This window comes from Diachasmimorpha longicaudata, unplaced genomic scaffold, assembly GCF_034640455.1.
Source record: "Diachasmimorpha longicaudata isolate KC_UGA_2023 unplaced genomic scaffold, iyDiaLong2 ctg00000055.1, whole genome shotgun sequence".
Classification (NCBI taxonomy): Eukaryota; Metazoa; Arthropoda; class Insecta; order Hymenoptera; family Braconidae; genus Diachasmimorpha; species Diachasmimorpha longicaudata.
The window spans coordinates 2,398,666-2,422,394 of NW_026973895.1; positions in this window are offsets into that span (position 1 = coordinate 2,398,666).

A 23,729-nucleotide genomic window follows, 5' to 3' on the forward strand; every position below is an offset into this window, starting at 1 on the left:
ACCTAGACGAAATGTGGCATCATATTCGGTTTCAGCACGTCAAATAACCAAGGAAACTGATGCAACATCGTTTTCTTCCCGAACAGAGCTTACGAAAAACTCAATCATAGAAGTTGAAATTCGTGTTCGATATGATGGCATATAACTTGAGTACACATTGTCGTAGGCCGATGAAACCTCGTGCAATAGCTTCGTCTCGTCGAACTACACGAGTGCAATGCGCGAAGTTTGCTTGGGAACCATTTGTCTTTGAGACAAAGTCGATTATACATATGCGTTGTTACGAGATCGTGGGAATCACTTTTTTTTGGCTGCACCTAGACGAAATCTGGCATCATATTCGGTTTCAGCACGTCAAATGACCAAGGAAACTGATGCAACATCGTTTTCTTCCCGAACACAGCTCACGAAAAACTCAATCATAGAAGTTGATTTCGTGTTCGATATGATGGCATATAACTTGAGTACACATTGTCGTAGGCCGATGAAACCGCGTGCAATAGCTTCGTCTCGTCGAACTACACGAGTGCAATGCGGGAAGCCTGCTTGGGAACGATTTGTCTTCGAGAAAACGTCGATTATACATATGCGTTGTTACGAGATGGTGAGAATCACTTTTTTTTGGCTGCACCTAGACGAAATGTGGCATCATATTCGGTTTCAGCACGTCAAATAACCAAGGAAACTGATGCAACATCGTTTTCTTCCCGAACAGAGCTTACGAAAAACTCAATCATAGAAGTTGAAATTCGTGTTCGATATGATGGCATATAACTTGAGTACACATTGTCGTAGGCCGATGAAACCTCGTGCAATAGCTTCGTCTCGTCGAACTACACGAGTGCAATGCGCGAAGTTTGCTTGGGAACCATTTGTCTTTGAGACAAAGTCGATTATACATATGCGTTGTTACGAGATCGTGGGAATCACTTTTTTTGGCTGCACCTAGACGAAATCTGGCATCATATTCGGTTTCAGCACGTCAAATGACCAAGGAAACTGATGCAACATCGTTTTCTTCCCGAACACAGCTCACGAAAAACTCAATCATAGAAGTTGATTTCGTGTTCGATATGATGGCATATAACTTGAGTACACATTGTCGTAGGCCGATGAAACCGCGTGCAATAGCTTCGTCTCGTCGAACTACACGAGTGCAATGCGGGAAGCCTGCTTGGGAACGATTTGTCTTCGAGAAAAAGTCGATTATACATATGCGTTGTTACGAGATCGTGAGAATCACTTTTTTTTGGCTGCACCTAGACGAAATCTGGCATCATATTCGGTTTCAGCACGTCAAATGACCAAGGAAACTGATGCGACATCGTTTTCTTCCCGAACACAGCTCACGAAAAACTCAATCATAGAAGGTGATTTCGTGTTCGATATGATGGCATATAACTTGAGTACACTTTGTCGTAGGCCGATGAAACCGCGTGCAATAGCTTCGTCTCGTCGAACTACACGAGTGAAATGCCAGAAGCCTGCTTGGGTACGATTTATCTTCGAGAAAAAGTCGATTATACATATTCGTTTTTACGAGATCGTGGGAATCACTTTTTTTGGCTGCACCTAGACGAAATGTGGCATCATATTCGGTTTCAGCACGTCAAATAACCAAGGAAACTGATGCAACATCGTTTTCTTCCCGAACAGAGCTCACGAAAAACTCAATCATAGAAGTTGAAATTCGTGTTCGATATGATGGCATATAACTTGGAGTACACATTGTCGTAGGCCGATGAAACCTCGTGCAATAGCTTCGTCTCGTCGAACTACACGAGTGCAATGCGCGAAGTTTGCTTGGGAACCATTTGTCTTTGAGACAAAGTCGATTATACATATGCGTTGTTACGAGATCGTGGGAATCACTTTTTTTTGGCTGCACCTAGACGAAATCTGGCATCATATTCGGTTTCAGCACGTCAAATGACCAAGGAAACTGATGCAACATCGTTTTCTTCCCGAACAGAGCTCACGAAAAACTCAATCATAGAAGTTGAAATTCGTGTTCGATATGATGGCATATAACTTGGAGTACACATTGTCGTAGGCCGATGAAACCTCGTGCAATAGCTTCGTCTCGTCGAACTACACGAGTGCAATGCGCGAAGTTTGCTTGGGAACCATTTGTCTTTGAGACAAAGTCGATTATACATATGCGTTGTTACGAGATCGTGGGAATCACTTTTTTTTGGCTGCACCTAGACGAAATCTGGCATCATATTCGGTTTCAGCACGTCAAATGACCAAGGAAACTGATGCAACATCGTTTTCTTCCCGAACACAGCTCACGAAAAACTCAATCATAGAAGTTGATTTCGTGTTCGATATGATGGCATATAACTTGAGTACACATTGTCGTAGACCGATGAAACCGCGTGCAATAGCTTCGTCTCGTCGAACTACACGAGTGCAATGCGGGAAGCCTGCTTGGGAACGATTTGTCTTCGAGAAAACGTCGATTATACATATGCGTTGTTACGAGATCGTGAGAATCACTTTTTTTTGGCTGCACCTAGACGAAATGTGGCATCATATTCGGTTTCAGCACGTCAAATAACCAAGGAAACTGATGCAACATCGTTTTCTTCCCGAACAGAGCTTACGAAAAACTCAATCATAGAAGTTGAAATTCGTGTTCGATATGATGGCATATAACTTGAGTACACATTGTCGTAGGCCGATGAAACCTCGTGCAATAGCTTCGTCTCGTCGAACTACACGAGTGAAATGCGCGAAGTTTGCTTGGGAACCATTTGTCTTTGAGACAAAGTCGATTATACATATGCGTTGTTACGAGGTCGTGGGAATCACTTTTTTTTGGCTGCACCTAGACGAAATCTGGCATCATATTCGGTTTCAGCACGTCAAATGACCAAGGAAACTGATGCAACATCGTTTTCTTCCCGAACACAGCTCACGAAAAACTCAATCATAGAAGTTGATTTCGTGTTCGATATGATGGCATATAACTTTAGTACACATTGTCGTAGGCCGATGAAACCGCGTGCAATAGCTTCGTCTCGTCGAACTACACGAGTGCAATGCGGGAAGCCTGCTTGGGAACCATTTGTCTTTGAGACAAAGTTGATTATACATATGCGTTGTTACGAGATCGTGGGAATCACTTTTTTTTGGCTGCACCTAGACGAAATCTGGCATCATATTCGGTTTCAGCACGTCAAATGACCAAGGAAACTGATGCAACATCGTTTTCTTCCCGAACACAGCTCACGAAAAACTCAATCATAGAAGTTGATTTCGTGTTCGATATGATGGCATATAACTTGAGTACACATTGTCGTAGACCGATGAAACCGCGTGCAATAGCTTCGTCTCGTCGAACTACACGAGTGCAATGCGGGAAGCCTGCTTGGGAACGATTTGTCTTCGAGAAAACGTCGATTATACATATGCGTTGTTACGAGATCGTGAGAATCACTTTTTTTTGGCTGCACCTAGACGAAATGTGGCATCATATTCGGTTTCAGCACGTCAAATAACCAAGGAAACTGATGCAACATCGTTTTCTTCCCGAACAGAGCTTACGAAAAACTCAATCATAGAAGTTGAAATTCGTGTTCGATATGATGGCATATAACTTGAGTACACATTGTCGTAGGCCGATGAAACCTCGTGCAATAGCTTCGTCTCGTCGAACTACACGAGTGCAATGCGGGAAGCCTGCTTGGGAACGATTTGTCTTCGAGAAAAAGTCGATTATACATATGCGTTGTTACGAGATCGTGAGAATCACTTTTTTTTGGCTGCTCCTAGACGAAATCTGGCATCATATTCGGTTTCAGCACGTCAAATAACCAAGGAAACTGATGCAACATCGTTTTCTTCCCGAACAGAGCTTACGAAAAACTCAATCATAGAAGTTGAAATTCGTGTTCGATATGATGGCATATAACTTGAGTGAACATTGTCGTAGGCCGATGAAACCGCGTGCAATAGCTTCGTCTCGTCGAACTACACGAGTGAAATGCCAGAAGCCTGCTTGGGTACGATTTATCTTCGAGAAAACGTCGATTATACATATTCGTTTTTACGAGATCGTGGGAATCACTTTTTTTTGGCTGCACCTAGACGAAATGTGGCATCATATTCGGTTTCAGCACGTCAAATAACCAAGGAAACTGATGCAACATCGTTTTCTTCCCGAACAGAGCTTACGAAAAACTCAATCATAGAAGTTGAAATTCGTGTTCGATATGATGGCATATAACTTGAGTGAACATTGTCGTAGGCCGATGAAACCTCGTGCAATAGCTTCGTCTCGTCGAACTACACGAGTGCAATGCGCGAAGTTTGCTTGGGAACCATTTGTCTTTGAGACAAAGTCGATTATACATATGCGTTGTTACGAGATCGTGGGAATCACTTTTTTTTGGCTGCACCTAGACGAAATCTGGCATCATATTCGGTTTCAGCACGTCAAATGACCAAGGAAACTGATGCAACATCGTTATCTTCCCGAACACAGCTCACGAAAAACTCAATCATAGAAGTTGATTTCGTGTTCGATATGATGGCATATAACTTGAGTACACATTGTCGTAGGCCGATGAAACCGCGTGCAATAGCTTCGTCTCGTCGAACTACACGAGTGCAATGCGGGAAGCCTGCTTGGGAACGATTTGTCTTCGAGAAAAAGTCGATTATACATATGCGTTGTTACGAGATCGTGAGAATCACTTTTTTTTGGCTGTTCCTAGACGAAATCTGGCATCATATTCGGTTTCAGCACGTCAAATGACCAAGGAAACTGACGCAACATCGTTTTCTTCCCGAACACAGCTCACGAAAAACTCAATCATAGAAGTTGATTTCGTGTTCGATATGATGGCATATAACTTGAGTACACATTGTAGTAGGCCGATGAAACCGCGTGCAATAGCTTCGTCTCGTCGAACTACACGAGTGAAATGCCAGAAGCCTGCTTGGGTACGATTTATCTTCGAGAAAAAGTCGATTATACATATTCGTTTTTACGAGATCGTGGGAATCACTTTTTTTGGCTGCACCTAGACGAAATGTGGCATCATATTCGGTTTCAGCACGTCAAATAACCAAGGAAACTGATGCAACATCGTTTTCTTCCCGAACAGAGCTCACGAAAAACTCAATCATAGAAGTTGAAATTCGTGTTCGATATGATGGCATATAACTTGGAGTACACATTGTCGTAGGCCGATGAAACCTCGTGCAATAGCTTCGTCTCGTCGAACTACACGAGTGCAATGCGCGAAGTTTGCTTGGGAACCATTTGTCTTTGAGACAAAGTCGATTATACATATGCGTTGTTACGAGATCGTGGGAATCACTTTTTTTTGGCTGCACCTAGACGAAATCTGGCATCATATTCGGTTTCAGCACGTCAAATGACCAAGGAAACTGATGCAACATCGTTTTCTTCCCGAACACAGCTCACGAAAAACTCAATCATAGAAGTTGATTTCGTGTTCGATATGATGGCATATAACTTGAGTACACATTGTCGTAGACCGATGAAACCGCGTGCAATAGCTTCGTCTCGTCGAACTACACGAGTGCAATGCGGGAAGCCTGCTTGGGAACGATTTGTCTTCGAGAAAACGTCGATTATACATATGCGTTGTTACGAGATCGTGAGAATCACTTTTTTTTGGCTGCACCTAGACGAAATGTGGCATCATATTCGGTTTCAGCACGTCAAATAACCAAGGAAACTGATGCAACATCGTTTTCTTCCCGAACAGAGCTTACGAAAAACTCAATCATAGAAGTTGAAATTCGTGTTCGATATGATGGCATATAACGTGAGTACACATTGTCGTAGGCCGATGAAACCTCGTGCAATAGCTTCGTCTCGTCGAACTACACGAGTGCAATGCGCGAAGTTTGCTTGGGAACCATTTGTCTTTGAGACAAAGTCGATTATACATATGCGTTGTTACGAGATCGTGGGAATCACTTTTTTTTGGCTGCACCTAGACGAAATCTGGCATCATATTCGGTTTCAGCACGTCAAATGACCAAGGAAACTGATGCAACATCGTTTTCTTCCCGAACACAGCTCACGAAAAACTCAATCATAGAAGTTGATTTCGTGTTCGATATGATGGCATATAACTTGAGTACACATTGTCGTAGGCCGATGAAACCGCGTGCAATAGCTTCGTCTCGTCGAACTACACGAGTGCAATGCGGGAAGCCTGCTTGGGAACGATTTGTCTTCGAGAAAAAGTCGATTATACATATGCGTTGTTACGAGATCGTGAGAATCACTATTTTTGGGCTGCTCCTAGACGAAATCTGGCATCATATTCGGTTTCAGCACGTCAAATGACCAAGGAAACTGATGCAACATCGTTTTCTTCCCGAACACAGCTCACGAAAAACTCAATCATAGAAGTTGATTTCGTGTTCGATATGATGGCATATAACTTGAGTACACATTGTCGTAGGCCGATGAAACCGCGTGCAATAGCTTCGTCTCGTCGAACTACACGAGTGAAATGCCAGAAGCCTGCTTGGGTACGATTTATCTTCGAGAAAAAGTCGATTATACATATTCGTTTTTACGAGATCGTGGGAATCACTTTTTTTTGGCTGCACCTAGACGAAATGTGGCATCATATTCGGTTTCAGCACATCAAATAACCAAGGAAACTGATGCAACATCGTTTTCTTCCCGAACAGAGCTCACGAAAAACTCAATCATAGAAGTTGAAATTCGTGTTCGATATGATGGCATATAACTTGAGTACACATTGTCGTAGGCCGATGAAACCTCGTGCAATAGCTTCGTCTCGTCGAACTACACGAGTGCAATGCGCGAAGTTTGCTTGGGAACCATTTGTCTTTGAGACAAAGTCGATTATACATATGCGTTGTTACGAGATCGTGGGAATCACTTTTTTTTGGCTGCACCTAGACGAAATCTGGCATCATATTCGGTTTCAGCACGTCAAATGACCAAGGAAACTGATGCAACATCGTTTTCTTCCCGAACACAGCTCACGAAAAACTCAATCATAGAAGTTGATTTCGTGTTCGATATGATGGCATATAACTTGAGTACACATTGTCGTAGGCCGATGAAACCGCGTGCAATAGCTTCGTCTCGTCGAACTACACGAGTGAAATGCCAGAAGCCTGCTTGGGTACGATTTATCTTCGAGAAAAAGTCGATTATACATATTCGTTTTTACAAGATCGTGGGAATCACTTTTTTTTGGCTGCACCTAGACGAAATGTGGCATCATATTCGGTTTCAGCACGTCAAATAACCAAGGAAACTGATGCAACATCGTTTTCTTCCCGAACAGAGCTCACGAAAAACTCAATCATAGAAGTTGAAATTCGTGTTCGATATGATGGCATATAACTTGGAGTACACATTGTCGTAGGCCGATGAAACCTCGTGCAATAGCTTCGTCTCGTCGAACTACACGAGTGCAATGCGCGAAGTTTGCTTGGGAACCATTTGTCTTTGAGACAAAGTTGATTATACATATGCGTTGTTACGAGATCGTGGGAATCACTTTTTTTTGGCTGCACCTAGACGAAATCTGGCATCATATTCGGTTTCAGCACGTCAAATGACCAAGGAAACTGATGCAACATCGTTTTCTTCCCGAACACAGCTCACGAAAAACTCAATCATAGAAGTTGATTTCGTGTTCGATATGATGGCATATAACTTGAGTACACATTGTCGTAGGCCGATGAAACCGCGTGCAATAGCTTCGTCTCGTCGAACTACACGAGTGCAATGCGGGAAGCCTGCTTGGGAACGATTTGTCTTCGAGAAAAAGTCGATTATACATATTCGTTTTTACGAGATCGTGGGAATCACTTTTTTTTGGCTGCACCTAGACGAAATGTGGCATCATATTCGGTTTCAGCACGTCAAATAACCAAGGAAACTGATGCAACATCGTTTTCTTCCCGAACAGAGCTCACGGAAAACTCAATCATAGAAGTTGAAATACGTGTTCGATATGATGGCATATAACTTGAGTACACATTGTCGTAGGCCGATGAAACCTCGTGCAATAGCTTCGTCTCGTCGAACTACACGAGTGCAATGCGCGAAGTTTGCTTGGGAACCATTTGTCTTTGAGACAAAGTCGATTATACATATGCGTTGTTACGAGATCGTGGGAATCACTTTTTTTTGGCTGCACCTAGACGAAATCTGGCATCATATTCGGTTTCAGCACGTCAAATGACCAAGGAAACTGATGCAACATCGTTTTCTTCCCGAACACAGCTCACGAAAAACTCAATCATAGAAGTTGATTTCGTGTTCGATATGATGGCATATAACTTTAGTACACATTGTCGTAGGCCGATGAAACCGCGTGCAATAGCTTCGTCTCGTCGAACTACACGAGTGCAATGCGGGAAGCCTGCTTGGGAACGATTTGTCTTCGAGAAAAAGTCGATTATACATATGCGTTGTTACGAGATCGTGAGAATCACTTTTTTTTGGCTGCACCTAGACGAAATCTGGCATCATATTCGGTTTCAGCACGTCAAATGACCAAGGAAACTGATGCAACATCGTTTTCTTCCCGAACACAGCGCACGAAAAACTCAATCATAGAAGTTGATTTCGTGTTCGATATGATGGCATATAACTTTAGTACACATTGTCGTAGGCCGATGAAACCGCGTGCAATAGCTTCGTCTCGTCGAACTACACGAGTGCAATGCGGGAAGCCTGCTTGGGAACGATTTGTCTTCGAGAAAAAGTCGATTATACATATGCGTTGTTACGAGATCGTGAGAATCACTATTTTTTGGCTGCTCCTAGACGAAATCTGGCATCATATTCGGTTTCAGCACGTCAAATGACCAAGGAAACTGATGTAAAATCGTTTTCTTCCCGAACACAGCTCACGAAAAACTCAATCATAGAAGTTGATTTCGTGTTCGATATGATGGCATATAACTTGAGTACACATTGTCGTAGGCCGATGAAACCGCGTGCAATAGCTTCGTCTCGTCGAACTACACGAGTGCAATGCGGGAAGCCTGCTTGGGAACGATTTGTCTTCGAAAAAAAGTCGATTATACATATGCGTTGTTACGAGATCGTGAGAATCACTTTTTTTTGGCTGCTCCTAGACGAAATCTGGCATCATATTCGGTTTCAGCGCGTCAAATGACCAAGGAAACTGATGCAACATCGTTTTCTTCTCGAACACAGCTCACGAAAAACTCAATCATAGAAGTTGATATTCGTGTTCAATATGATGGTGTATAACTTGAGTACACATTGTCGTAGGCCCATGAAACCGCGTGCAATAGCTTCGTCTCGTCAAACTACACGAGTGAAATGCCAGAAGCCTGCTTGAGTACGATTTATCTTCGAGAAAAAGTCGATTATACATATTCGTTTTTACGAGATCGTGGGAATCACTTTTTTTTGGCTGCACCTAGACGAAATGTGGCATCATATTCGGTTTCAGCACGTCAAATAACCAAGGAAACTGATGCAACATCGTTTTCTTCCCGAACACAGCTCACGAAAAACTCAATCATAGAAGTTGATTTCGTGTTCGATATGATGGCATATAACTTGAGTACACATTGTCGTAGGCCGATGAAACCGCGTGCAATAGCTTCGTCTCGTAGAACTACACGAGTGCAATGCGGGAAGCCTGCTTGGGAACGATTTGTCTTCGAGAAAAAGTCGATTATACATATGCGTTGTTACGAGATCGTGAGAATCACTTTTTTTTGGCTGCACCTAGACGAAATCTGGCATCATATTCGGTTTCAGCACGTCAAATGACCAAGGAAACTGATGCAACATCGTTTTCTTCCCGAACACAGCTCACGAAAAACTCAATCATAGAAGTTGATTTCGTGTTCGATATGATGGCATATAACTTGAGTACACATTGTCGTAGACCGATGAAACCGCGTGCAATAGCTTCGTCTCGTCGAACTACACGAGTGCAATGCGGGAAGCCTGCTTGGGAACGATTTGTCTTCGAGAAAACGTCGATTATACATATGCGTTGTTACGAGATCGTGAGAATCACTTTTTTTTGGCTGCACCTAGACGAAATGTGGCATCATATTCGGTTTCAGCACGTCAAATAACCAAGGAAACTGATGCAACATCGTTTTCTTCCCGAACAGAGCTTACGAAAAACTCAATCATAGAAGTTGAAATTCGTGTTCGATATGATGGCATATAACTTGAGTACACATTGTCGTAGGCCGATGAAACCTCGTGCAATAGCTTCGTCTCGTCGAACTACACGAGTGCAATGCGCGAAGTTTGCTTGGGAACCATTTGTCTTTGAGACAAAGTCGATTATACATATGCGTTGTTACGAGGTCGTGGGAATCACTTTTTTTTGGCTGCACCTAGACGAAATCTGGCATCATATTCGGTTTCAGCACGTCAAATGACCAAGGAAACTGATGCAACATCGTTTTCTTCCCGAACACAGCTCACGAAAAACTCAATCATAGAAGTTGATTTCGTGTTCGATATGATGGCATATAACTTTAGTACACATTGTCGTAGGCCGATGAAACCGCGTGCAATAGCTTCGTCTCGTCGAACTACACGAGTGCAATGCGGGAAGCCTGCTTGGGAACGATTTGTCTTCGAGAAAAAGTCGATTATACATATTCGTTTTTACGAGATCGTGGGAATCACTTTTTTTGGCTGCACCTAGACGAAATGTGGCATCATATTCGGTTTCAGCACGTCAAATAACCAAGGAAACTGATGCAACATCGTTTTCTTCCCGAACAGAGATCACGAAAAACTCAATCATAGAAGTTGAAATTCGTGTTCGATATGATGGCATATAACTTGGAGTACACATTGTCGTAGGCCGATGAAACCTCGTGCAATAGCTTCGTCTCGTCGAACTACACGAGTGCAATGCGCGAAGTTTGCTTGGGAACCATTTGTCTTTGAGACAAAGTCGATTATACATATGCGTTGTTACGAGATCGTGGGAATCACTTTTTTTTGGCTGCACCTAGACGAAATCTGGCATCATATTCGGTTTCAGCACGTCAAATGACCAAGGAAACTGATGCAACATCGTTTTCTTCCCGAACACAGCTCACGAAAAACTCAATCATAGAAGTTGATTTCGTGTTCGATATGATGGCATATAACTTGAGTACACATTGTCGTATACCGATGAAACCGCGTGCAATAGCTTCGTCTCGTCGAACTACACGAGTGCAATGCGGGAAGCCTGCTTGGGAACGATTTGTCTTCGAGAAAACGTCGATTATACATATGCGTTGTTACGAGATCGTGAGAATCACTTTTTTTTGGCTGCACCTAGACGAAATGTGGCATCATATTCGGTTTCAGCACGTCAAATAACCAAGGAAACTGATGCAACATCGTTTTCTTCCCGAACAGAGCTTACGAAAAACTCAATCATAGAAGTTGAAATTCGTGTTCGATATGATGGCATATAACTTGAGTACACATTGTCGTAGGCCGATGAAACCTCGTGCAATAGCTTCGTCTCGTCGAACTACACGAGTGAAATGCGCGAAGTTTGCTTGGGAACCATTTGTCTTTGAGACAAAGTCGATTATACATATGCGTTGTTACGAGGTCGTGGGAATCACTTTTTTTTGGCTGCACCTAGACGAAATCTGGCATCATATTCGGTTTCAGCACGTCAAATGACCAAGGAAACTGATGCAACATCGTTTTCTTCCCGAACACAGCTCACGAAAAACTCAATCATAGAAGTTGATTTCGTGTTCGATATGATGGCATATAACTTTAGTACACATTGTCGTAGGCCGATGAAACCGCGTGCAATAGCTTCGTCTCGTCGAACTACACGAGTGCAATGCGGGAAGCCTGCTTGGGAACGATTTGTCTTCGAGAAAAAGTCGATTATACATATGCGTTGTTACGAGATCGTGAGAATCACTATTTTTGGGCTGCTCCTAGACGAAATCTGGCATCATATTCGGTTTCAGCACGTCAAATGACCAAGGAAACTGATGCAACATCGTTTTCTTCCCGAACACAGCTCACGAAAAACTCAATCATAGAAGTTGATTTCGTGTTCGATATGATGGCATATAACTTTAGTACACATTGTCGTAGGCCGATGAAACCGCGTGCAATAGCTTCGTCTCGTCGAACTACACGAGTGCAATGCGGGAAGCCTGCTTGGGAACGATTTGTCTTCGAGAAAAAGTCGATTATACATATGCGTTGTTACGAGATCGTGAGAATCACTATTTTTGGGCTGCTCCTAGACGAAATCTGGCATCATATTCGGTTTCAGCACGTCAAATGACCAAGGAAACTGATGCAACATCGTTTTCTTCCCGAACACAGCTCACGAAAAACTCAATCATAGAAGTTGATTTCGTGTTCGATATGATGGCATATAACTTGAGTACACATTGTCGTAGACCGATGAAACCGCGTGCAATAGCTTCGTCTCGTCGAACTACACGAGTGCAATGCGGGAAGCCTGCTTGGGAACGATTTGTCTTCGAGAAAACGTCGATTATACATATGCGTTGTTACGAGATCGTGAGAATCACTTTTTTTTGGCTGCACCTAGACGAAATGTGGCATCATATTCGGTTTCAGCACGTCAAATAACCAAGGAAACTGATGCAACATCGTTTTCTTCCCGAACAGAGCTTACGAAAAACTCAATCATAGAAGTTGAAATTCGTGTTCGATATGATGGCATATAACTTGAGTACACATTGTCGTAGGCCGATGAAACCTCGTGCAATAGCTTCGTCTCGTCGAACTACACGAGTGCAATGCGCGAAGTTTGCTTGGGAACCATTTGTCTTTGAGACAAAGTCGATTATACATATGCGTTGTTACGAGGTCGTGGGAATCACTTTTTTTTGGCTGCACCTAGACGAAATCTGGCATCATATTCGGTTTCAGCACGTCAAATGACCAAGGAAACTGATGCAACATCGTTTTCTTCCCGAACACAGCTCACGAAAAACTCAATCATAGAAGTTGATTTCGTGTTCGATATGATGGCATATAACTTTAGTACACATTGTCGTAGGCCGATGAAACCGCGTGCAATAGCTTCGTCTCGTCGAACTACACGAGTGCAATGCGGGAAGCCTGCTTGGGAACGATTTGTCTTCGAGAAAAAGTCGATTATACATATGCGTTGTTACGAGATCGTGAGAATCACTATTTTTGGGCTGCTCCTAGACGAAATCTGGCATCATATTCGGTTTCAGCACGTCAAATGACCAAGGAAACTGATGCAACATCGTTTTCTTCCCGAACACAGCTCACGAAAAACTCAATCATAGAAGTTGATTTCGTGTTCGATATGATGGCATATAACTTGAGTACACATTGTCGTAGGCCGATGAAACCGCGTGCAATAGCTTCGTCTCGTCGAACTACACGAGTGCAATGCGGGAAGCCTGCTTGGGAACGATTTGTCTTCGAGAAAAAGTCGATTATACATATGCGTTGTTACGAGATCGTGAGAATCACTTTTTTTTGGCTGCTCCTAGACGAAATCTGGCATCATATTCGGTTTCAGCACGTCAAATGACCAAGGAAACTGATGCAACATCGTTTTCTTCCCGAACACAGCTCTCGAAAAACTCAATCATAGAAGTTGATTTCGTGTTCGATATGATGGCATATAACTTGAGTACACATTGTCGTAGGCCGATGAAACCGCGTGCAATAGCTTCGTCTCGTCGAACTACACGAGTGAAATGCCAGAAGCCTGCTTGGGTACGATTTATCTTCGAGAAAACGTCGATTATACATATTCGTTTTTACGAGATCGTGGGAATCACTTTTTTTTGGCTGCACCTAGACGAAATGTGGCATCATATTCGGTTTCAGCACGTCAAATAACCAAGGAAACTGATGCAACATCGTTTTCTTCCCGAACAGAGCTTACGAAAAACTCAATCATAGAAGTTGAAATTCGTGTTCGATATGATGGCATATAACTTGAGTGAACATTGTCGTAGGCCGATGAAACCGCGTGCAATAGCTTCGTCTCGTAGAACTACACGAGTGCAATGCGGGAAGCCTGCTTGGGAACGATTTGTCTTCGAGAAAAAGTCGATTATACATATGCGTTGTTACGAGATCGTGAGAATCACTTTTTTTTGGCTGCACCTAGACGAAATCTGGCATCATATTCGGTTTCAGCACGTCAAATGACCAAGGAAACTGATGCAACATCGTTTTCTTCCCGAACACAGCTCACGAAAAACTCAATCATAGAAGTTGATTTCGTGTTCGATATGATGGCATATAACTTGAGTACACATTGTCGTAGACCGATGAAACCGCGTGCAATAGCTTCGTCTCGTCGAACTACACGAGTGCAATGCGGGAAGCCTGCTTGGGAACGATTTGTCTTCGAGAAAACGTCGATTATACATATGCGTTGTTACGAGATCGTGAGAATCACTTTTTTTTGGCTGCACCTAGACGAAATGTGGCATCATATTCGGTTTCAGCACGTCAAATAACCAAGGAAACTGATGCAACATCGTTTTCTTCCCGAACAGAGCTTACGAAAAACTCAATCATAGAAGTTGAAATTCGTGTTCGATATGATGGCATATAACTTGAGTACACATTGTCGTAGGCCGATGAAACCTCGTGCAATAGCTTCGTCTCGTCGAACTACACGAGTGCAATGCGCGAAGTTTGCTTGGGAACCATTTGTCTTTGAGACAAAGTCGATTATACATATGCGTTGTTACGAGGTCGTGGGAATCACTTTTTTTTGGCTGCACCTAGACGAAATCTGGCATCATATTCGGTTTCAGCACGTCAAATGACCAAGGAAACTGATGCAACATCGTTTTCTTCCCGAACACAGCTCACGAAAAACTCAATCATAGAAGTTGATTTCGTGTTCGATATGATGGCATATAACTTTAGTACACATTGTCGTAGGCCGATGAAACCGCGTGCAATAGCTTCGTCTCGTCGAACTACACGAGTGCAATGCGGGAAGCCTGCTTGGGAACGATTTGTCTTCGAGAAAAAGTCGATTATACATATTCGTTTTTACGAGATCGTGGGAATCACTTTTTTTGGCTGCACCTAGACGAAATGTGGCATCATATTCGGTTTCAGCACGTCAAATAACCAAGGAAACTGATGCAACATCGTTTTCTTCCCGAACAGAGATCACGAAAAACTCAATCATAGAAGTTGAAATTCGTGTTCGATATGATGGCATATAACTTGGAGTACACATTGTCGTAGGCCGATGAAACCTCGTGCAATAGCTTCGTCTCGTCGAACTACACGAGTGCAATGCGCGAAGTTTGCTTGGGAACCATTTGTCTTTGAGACAAAGTCGATTATACATATGCGTTGTTACGAGATCGTGGGAATCACTTTTTTTTGGCTGCACCTAGACGAAATCTGGCATCATATTCGGTTTCAGCACGTCAAATGACCAAGGAAACTGATGCAACATCGTTTTCTTCCCGAACACAGCTCACGAAAAACTCAATCATAGAAGTTGATTTCGTGTTCGATATGATGGCATATAACTTGAGTACACATTGTCGTATACCGATGAAACCGCGTGCAATAGCTTCGTCTCGTCGAACTACACGAGTGCAATGCGGGAAGCCTGCTTGGGAACGATTTGTCTTCGAGAAAACGTCGATTATACATATGCGTTGTTACGAGATCGTGAGAATCACTTTTTTTTGGCTGCACCTAGACGAAATGTGGCATCATATTCGGTTTCAGCACGTCAAATAACCAAGGAAACTGATGCAACATCGTTTTCTTCCCGAACAGAGCTTACGAAAAACTCAATCATAGAAGTTGAAATTCGTGTTCGATATGATGGCATATAACTTGAGTACACATTGTCGTAGGCCGATGAAACCTCGTGCAATAGCTTCGTCTCGTCGAACTACACGAGTGAAATGCGCGAAGTTTGCTTGGGAACCATTTGTCTTTGAGACAAAGTCGATTATACATATGCGTTGTTACGAGGTCGTGGGAATCACTTTTTTTTGGCTGCACCTAGACGAAATCTGGCATCATATTCGGTTTCAGCACGTCAAATGACCAAGGAAACTGATGCAACATCGTTTTCTTCCCGAACACAGCTCACGAAAAACTCAATCATAGAAGTTGATTTCGTGTTCGATATGATGGCATATAACTTTAGTACACATTGTCGTAGGCCGATGAAACCGCGTGCAATAGCTTCGTCTCGTCGAACTACACGAGTGCAATGCGGGAAGCCTGCTTGGGAACGATTTGTCTTCGAGAAAAAGTCGATTATACATATGCGTTGTTACGAGATCGTGAGAATCACTATTTTTGGGCTGCTCCTAGACGAAATCTGGCATCATATTCGGTTTCAGCACGTCAAATGACCAAGGAAACTGATGCAACATCGTTTTCTTCCCGAACACAGCTCACGAAAAACTCAATCATAGAAGTTGATTTCGTGTTCGATATGATGGCATATAACTTTAGTACACATTGTCGTAGGCCGATGAAACCGCGTGCAATAGCTTCGTCTCGTCGAACTACACGAGTGCAATGCGGGAAGCCTGCTTGGGAACGATTTGTCTTCGAGAAAAAGTCGATTATACATATGCGTTGTTACGAGATCGTGAGAATCACTATTTTTGGGCTGCTCCTAGACGAAATCTGGCATCATATTCGGTTTCAGCACGTCAAATGACCAAGGAAACTGATGCAACATCGTTTTCTTCCCGAACACAGCTCACGAAAAACTCAATCATAGAAGTTGATTTCGTGTTCGATATGATGGCATATAACTTGAGTACACATTGTCGTAGACCGATGAAACCGCGTGCAATAGCTTCGTCTCGTCGAACTACACGAGTGCAATGCGGGAAGCCTGCTTGGGAACGATTTGTCTTCGAGAAAACGTCGATTATACATATGCGTTGTTACGAGATCGTGAGAATCACTTTTTTTTGGCTGCACCTAGACGAAATGTGGCATCATATTCGGTTTCAGCACGTCAAATAACCAAGGAAACTGATGCAACATCGTTTTCTTCCCGAACAGAGCTTACGAAAAACTCAATCATAGAAGTTGAAATTCGTGTTCGATATGATGGCATATAACTTGAGTACACATTGTCGTAGGCCGATGAAACCTCGTGCAATAGCTTCGTCTCGTCGAACTACACGAGTGCAATGCGCGAAGTTTGCTTGGGAACCATTTGTCTTTGAGACAAAGTCGATTATACATATGCGTTGTTACGAGGTCGTGGGAATCACTTTTTTTTGGCTGCACCTAGACGAAATCTGGCATCATATTCGGTTTCAGCACGTCAAATGACCAAGGAAACTGATGCAACATCGTTTTCTTCCCGAACACAGCTCACGAAAAACTCAATCATAGAAGTTGATTTCGTGTTCGATATGATGGCATATAACTTTAGTACACATTGTCGTAGGCCGATGAAACCGCGTGCAATAGCTTCGTCTCGTCGAACTACACGAGTGCAATGCGGGAAGCCTGCTTGGGAACGATTTGTCTTCGAGAAAAAGTCGATTATACATATGCGTTGTTACGAGATCGTGAGAATCACTATTTTTGGGCTGCTCCTAGACGAAATCTGGCATCATATTCGGTTTCAGCACGTCAAATGACCAAGGAAACTGATGCAACATCGTTTTCTTCCCGAACACAGCTCACGAAAAACTCAATCATAGAAGTTGATTTCGTGTTCGATATGATGGCATATAACTTGAGTACACATTGTCGTAGGCCGATGAAACCGCGTGCAATAGCTTCGTCTCGTCGAACTACACGAGTGCAATGCGGGAAGCCTGCTTGGGAACGATTTGTCTTCGAGAAAAAGTCGATTATACATATGCGTTGTTACGAGATCGTGAGAATCACTTTTTTTTGGCTGCTCCTAGACGAAATCTGGCATCATATTCGGTTTCAGCACGTCAAATGACCAAGGAAACTGATGCAACATCGTTTTCTTCCCGAACACAGCTCTCGAAAAACTCAATCATAGAAGTTGATTTCGTGTTCGATATGATGGCATATAACTTGAGTACACATTGTCGTAGGCCGATGAAACCGCGTGCAATAGCTTCGTCTCGTCGAACTACACGAGTGAAATGCCAGAAGCCTGCTTGGGTACGATTTATCTTCGAGAAAACGTCGATTATACATATTCGTTTTTACGAGATCGTGGGAATCACTTTTTTTTGGCTGCACCTAGACGAAATGTGGCATCATATTCGGTTTCAGCACGTCAAATAACCAAGGAAACTGATGCAACATCGTTTTCTTCCCGAACAGAGCTTACGAAAAACTCAATCATAGAAGTTGAAATTCGTGTTCGATATGATGGCATATAACTTGAGTGAACATTGTCGTAGGCCGATGAAACCGCGTGCAATAGCTTCGTCTCGTCGAACTACACGAGTGAAATGCCAGAAGCCTGCTTGGGTACGATTTATCTTCGAGAAAACGTCGATTATACATATTCGTTTTTACGAGATCGTGGGAATCACTTTTTTTTGGCTGCACCTAGACGAAATGTGGCATCATATTCGGTTTCAGCACGTCAAATAACCAAGGAAACTGATGCAACATCGTTTTCTTCCCGAACAGAGCTTACGAAAAACTCAATCATAGAAGTTGAAATTCGTGTTCGATATGATGGCATATAACTTGAGTGAACATTGTCGTAGGCCGATGAAACCTCGTGCAATAGCTTCGTCTCGTCGAACTACACGAGTGCAATGCGCGAAGTTTGCTTGGGAACCATTTGTCTTTGAGACAAAGTCGATTATACATATGCGTTGTTACGAGATCGTGGGAATCACTTTTTTTTGGCTGCACCTAGACGAAATCTGGCATCATATTCGGTTTCAGCACGTCAAATGACCAAGGAAACTGATGCAACATCGTTATCTTCCCGAACACAGCTCACGAAAAACTCAATCATAGAAGTTGATTTCGTGTTCGATATGATGGCATATAACTTGAGTACACATTGTCGTAGGCCGATGAAACCGCGTGCAATAGCTTCGTCTCGTCGAACTACACGAGTGCAATGCGGGAAGCCTGCTTGGGAACGATTTGTCTTCGAGAAAAAGTCGATTATACATATGCGTTGTTACGAGATCGTGAGAATCACTTTTTTTTGGCTGTTCCTAGACGAAATCTGGCATCATATTCGGTTTCAGCACGTCAAATGACCAAGGAAACTGACGCAACATCGTTTTCTTCCCGAACACAGCTCACGAAAAACTCAATCATAGAAGTTGATTTCGTGTTCGATATGATGGCATATAACTTGAGTACACATTGTAGTAGGCCGATGAAACCGCGTGCAATAGCTTCGTCTCGTCGAACTACACGAGTGAAATGCCAGAAGCCTGCTTGGGTACGATTTATCTTCGAGAAAAAGTCGATTATACATATTCGTTTTTACGAGATCGTGGGAATCACTTTTTTTGGCTGCACCTAGACGAAATGTGGCATCATATTCGGTTTCAGCACGTCAAATAACCAAGGAAACTGATGCAACATCGTTTTCTTCCCGAACAGAGCTCACGAAAAACTCAATCATAGAAGTTGAAATTCGTGTTCGATATGATGGCATATAACTTGGAGTACACATTGTCGTAGGCCGATGAAACCTCGTGCAATAGCTTCGTCTCGTCAAACTACACGAGTGCAATGCGCGAAGTTTGCTTGGGAACCATTTGTCTTTGAGACAAAGTCGATTATACATATGCGTTGTTACGAGATCGTGGGAATCACTTTTTTTTGGCTGCACCTAGACGAAATCTGGCATCATATTCGGTTTCAGCACGTCAAATGACCAAGGAAACTGATGCAACATCGTTTTCTTCCCGAACACAGCTCACGAAAAACTCAATCATAGAAGTTGATTTCGTGTTCGATATGATGGCATATAACTTGAGTACACATTGTCGTAGACCGATGAAACCGCGTGCAATAGCTTCGTCTCGTCGAACTACACGAGTGCAATGCGGGAAGCCTGCTTGGGAACGATTTGTCTTCGAGAAAACGTCGATTATACATATGCGTTGTTACGAGATCGTGAGAATCACTTTTTTTTGGCTGCACCTAGACGAAATGTGGCATCATATTCGGTTTCAGCACGTCAAATAACCAAGGAAACTGATGCAACATCGTTTTCTTCCCGAACAGAGCTTACGAAAAACTCAATCATAGAAGTTGAAATTCGTGTTCGATATGATGGCATATAACTTGAGTACACATTGTCGTAGGCCGATGAAACCTCGTGCAATAGCTTCGTCTCGTCGAACTACACGAGTGCAATGCGCGAAGTTTGCTTGGGAACCATTTGTCTTTGAGACAAAGTCGATTATACATATGCGTTGTTACGAGATCGTGGGAATCACTTTTTTTTGGCTGCACCTAGACGAAATCTGGCATCATATTCGGTTTCAGCACGTCAAATGACCAAGGAAACTGATGCAACATCGTTTTCTTTCCGAACACAGCTCACGAAAAACTCAATCATAGAAGTTGATTTCGTGTCCGATATGATGGCATATAACTTTAGTACACATTGTCGTAGGCCGATGAAACCGCGTGCAATAGCTTCGTCTCGTCGAACTACACGAGTGCAATGCGGGAAGCCTGCTTGGGAACGATTTGTCTTCGAGAAAAAGTCGATTATACATATGCGTTGTTACGAGATCGTGGGAATCACTTTTTTTTGGCTGCACCTAGACGAAATCTGGCATCATATTCGGTTTCAGCACGTCAAATGACCAAGGAAACTGATGCAACATCGTTTTCTTCCCGAACACAGCTCACGAAAAACTCAATCATAGAAGTTGATATTCGTGTTCAATATGATGGTGTATAACTTGAGTACACATTGTCGTAGGCCGATGAAACCGCGTGCAATAGCTTCGTCTCGTCGAACTACACGAGTGAAATGCCAGAAGCCTGCTTGGGTACGATTTATCTTCGAGAAAACGTCGATTATACATATTCGTTTTTACGAGATCGTGGGAATCACTTTTTTTTGGCTGCACCTAGACGAAATGTGGCATCATATTCGGTTTCAGCACGTCAAATAACCAAGGAAACTGATGCAACATCGTTTTCTTCCCGAACAGAGCTTACGAAAAACTCAATCATAGAAGTTGAAATTCGTGTTCGATATGATGGCATATAACTTGAGTACACATTGTCGTAGGCCGATGAAACCTCGTGCAATAGCTTCGTCTCGTCGAACTACACGAGTGCAATGCGCGAAGTTTGCTTGGGAACCATTTGTCATTGAGACAAAGTCGATTATACATATGCGTTGTTACGAGATCGTGGGAATCACTTTTTTTTGGCTGCACCTAGACGAAATCTGGCATCATATTCGGTTTCAGCACGTCAAATGACCAAGGAAACTGATGCAACATCGTTTTCTTCCCGAACACAGCTCACGAAAAACTCAATCATAGAAGTTGATTTCGTGTTCGATATGATGGCATATAACTTGAGTACACATTGTCGTAGGCCGATGAAACCGCGTGCAATAGCTTCGTCTCGTCGAACTACACGAGTGCAATGCGGGAAGCCTGCTTGGGAACGATTTGTCTTCGAGAAAAAGTCGATTATACATATGCGTTGTTACGAGATCGTGAGAATCACTATTTTTGGGCTGCTCCTAGACGAAATCTGGCATCATATTCGGTTTCAGCACGTCAAATGACCAAGGAAACTGATGCAACATCGTTTTCTTCCCGAACACAGCTCACGAAAAACTCAATCATAGAAGTTGATTTCGTGTTCGATATGATGGCATATAACTTGAGTACACATTGTCGTAGGCCGATGAAACCGCGTGCAATAGCTTCGTCTCGTCGAACTACACGAGTGAAATGCCAGAAGCCTGCTTGGGTACGATTTATCTTCGAGAAAAAGTCGATTATACATATTCGTTTTTACGAGATCGTGGGAATCACTTTTTTTTGGCTGCACCTAGACGAAATGTGGCATCATATTCGGTTTCAGCACATCAAATAACCAAGGAAACTGATGCAACATCGTTTTCTTCCCGAACAGAGCTCACGAAAAACTCAATCATAGAAGTTGAAATTCGTGTTCGATATGATGGCATATAACTTGAGTACACATTGTCGTAGGCCGATGAAACCTCGTGCAATAGCTTCGTCTCGTCGAACTACACGAGTGCAATGCGCGAAGTTTGCTTGGGAACCATTTGTCTTTGAGACAAAGTCGATTATACATATGCGTTGTTACGAGATCGTGGGAATCACTTTTTTTTGGCTGCACCTAGACGAAATCTGGCATCATATTCGGTTTCAGCACGTCAAATGACCAAGGAAACTGATGCAACATCGTTTTCTTCCCGAACACAGCTCACGAAAAACTCAATCATAGAAGTTGATTTCGTGTTCGATATGATGGCATATAACTTGAGTACACATTGTCGTAGGCCGATGAAACCGCGTGCAATAGCTTCGTCTCGTCGAACTACACGAGTGAAATGCCAGAAGCCTGCTTGGGTACGATTTATCTTCGAGAAAAAGTCGATTATACATATTCGTTTTTACAAGATCGTGGGAATCACTTTTTTTTGGCTGCACCTAGACGAAATGTGGCATCATATTCGGTTTCAGCACGTCAAATAACCAAGGAAACTGATGCAACATCGTTTTCTTCCCGAACAGAGCTCACGAAAAACTCAATCATAGAAGTTGAAATTCGTGTTCGATATGATGGCATATAACTTGGAGTACACATTGTCGTAGGCCGATGAAACCTCGTGCAATAGCTTCGTCTCGTCGAACTACACGAGTGCAATGCGCGAAGTTTGCTTGGGAACCATTTGTCTTTGAGACAAAGTTGATTATACATATGCGTTGTTACGAGATCGTGGGAATCACTTTTTTTTGGCTGCACCTAGACGAAATCTGGCATCATATTCGGTTTCAGCACGTCAAATGACCAAGGAAACTGATGCAACATCGTTTTCTTCCCGAACACAGCTCACGAAAAACTCAATCATAGAAGTTGATTTCGTGTTCGATATGATGGCATATAACTTGAGTACACATTGTCGTAGGCCGATGAAACCGCGTGCAATAGCTTCGTCTCGTCGAACTACACGAGTGCAATGCGGGAAGCCTGCTTGGGAACGATTTGTCTTCGAGAAAAAGTCGATTATACATATTCGTTTTTACGAGATCGTGGGAATCACTTTTTTTTGGCTGCACCTAGACGAAATGTGGCATCATATTCGGTTTCAGCACGTCAAATAACCAAGGAAACTGATGCAACATCGTTTTCTTCCCGAACAGAGCTCACGGAAAACTCAATCATAGAAGTTGAAATACGTGTTCGATATGATGGCATATAACTTGAGTACACATTGTCGTAGGCCGATGAAACCTCGTGCAATAGCTTCGTCTCGTCGAACTACACGAGTGCAATGCGCGAAGTTTGCTTGGGAACCATTTGTCTTTGAGACAAAGTCGATTATACATATGCGTTGTTACGAGATCGTGGGAATCACTTTTTTTTGGCTGCACCTAGACGAAATCTGGCATCATATTCGGTTTCAGCACGTCAAATGACCAAGGAAACTGATGCAACATCGTTTTCTTCCCGAACACAGCTCACGAAAAACTCAATCATAGAAGTTGATTTCGTGTTCGATATGATGGCATATAAC